This window comes from Mizuhopecten yessoensis, unplaced genomic scaffold (assembly GCF_002113885.1).
Source record: "Mizuhopecten yessoensis strain PY_sf001 unplaced genomic scaffold, ASM211388v2 scaffold10783, whole genome shotgun sequence".
Classification (NCBI taxonomy): domain Eukaryota; kingdom Metazoa; phylum Mollusca; class Bivalvia; order Pectinida; family Pectinidae; genus Mizuhopecten; species Mizuhopecten yessoensis.
The window spans coordinates 53,425-55,219 of NW_018408719.1; positions in this window are offsets into that span (position 1 = coordinate 53,425).

The window sequence follows — 1,795 nt, forward strand, 5'->3', positions numbered from 1 at the left end:
GTCTCTACGATATGAGTTGGGATGTGAGTTAATTTGCAAATCAGATTCAGTTATTTCATTATTCAGGTGAGTTTCAGTAAGACATAGGATGTCATAGTCAGTGAATTCAGTATCTATAAGATCAACCTTGTTCCGAAGAGACCTAACATTTAAGTGCATTATTGATAAATCATTATAGTAGTTTCTTTGATTAATACTGATTGATGAGGGACCTGGATTAGAGTGAATGTTTCCTGACATCAGAAAAAGTAGTTTCATAACAAACAGACTGTATATAATGTCTTGAGTATACATGTAGTGATATAATGGTATTACAGGCAGTAATAAAGCAAGATCTATAACCAGGGACGTATAGTGAAGGGGATTAGCAACTCCCTCTCTGCCTTACCAATTTTATGACACGTCAATCTAGACTTACCTCCCCCTGATTCCGGACCAGATAGCGAGCGCCACCTATCTCAATTTTGACAAAGCAAGATGGCGTCGGTACCGCTTCGTTAGATGCAGAAGTTGGTGTGAAAACAAACCAATCTCGATAAGTGTTCTTACGTCATTTGTTTATCCCATTGTAATAAGCTGATTGTATAACTTTTAATTGATAAAATCTGTGGTATCATAGTAATTGATGTCTCGTTTTTGGGTTATATTTTTCTATTTTTAAACGCGATGTAACCCGTGGTTCAGAGTATTGTGGTGGGCTTCGATAGACAAAAATGCGGGATAAAAAAAAAAACCACATGTATGTGAACCACCTCACTCCAAAAGTATTTGACCGATCTTTTTTAAATTAGCAGCAATAGAAAGCTTAATAAATTTTATAACGACCCAACCCATTTTAATTGCAAATAACATAATTTAACTTGTGTTATTTTTGTGTCAAAAAGACTAAATATCTGCATTATTTTTCACTGGAACATAAATCATTATTGCGAAAGTAGTTGGTGACTGCTCACTGTTTTGATTAAATTTTATAAACTATCGATTATATTTTTTAAAACAATTAATATCAATAAACAGCCGAGTAATTTCTATGTTAAGTAGGCCTGATTTGATTTGCATTATTTGGAACTATAGCGATGTCACAGATGAAATTACTCGTCTGATAACGAAGGACACGTGTTGTTAAAAACCGTAAACAACCGGAAATGTTAAACGCAACAAAAAAGTATCGCCTGCATTCGAGGATCAGCTCATTTAAAAAATATTTCTTTTTGAAATTTACAGCGATAGAAAGTTGAATAATTTTTTGATATGTAGTACTAATTTTTATGGCAAAAAATAGCAAATAACTTGTGCTGTTTTTGTGTCAAAAAGTGTCAATATTAGCATTATTTTCACTGGAACGTGCTTTACGAAATGTGATTTGTTGTAATAGCCACCACCACAGCCGAAAGGCTAGACATAGTGGCAACGATAGCCCTGTCCCTGGAATAAAAAGAAGACCTGTAACGTTCCGAAGTCCGTACCCTAGTCACTTCTAAGGATCCCTGTGCTGTAAGCTTAATTATAACTATACTACAGTTGCAAATATATACAAATATGTGTTACTACCTTGTAACCAGCATACCTATTACCTAATGCTTAATACATGATATGAACAGAATAATTACTGCACGACTATAGAACTATTACCAAAGCTATCTGCTCTGTATCAATATAACACACTACACACACTACCGTACAATCCAGGCAGTACACAACTCGACTACCTAGTCGCGGCTAGCCCTAGTCACTATAGTTGCCCTATAGTCAGCTACCTAGCTATATGACCTAGTCGCGCCGATCACGACAGCCT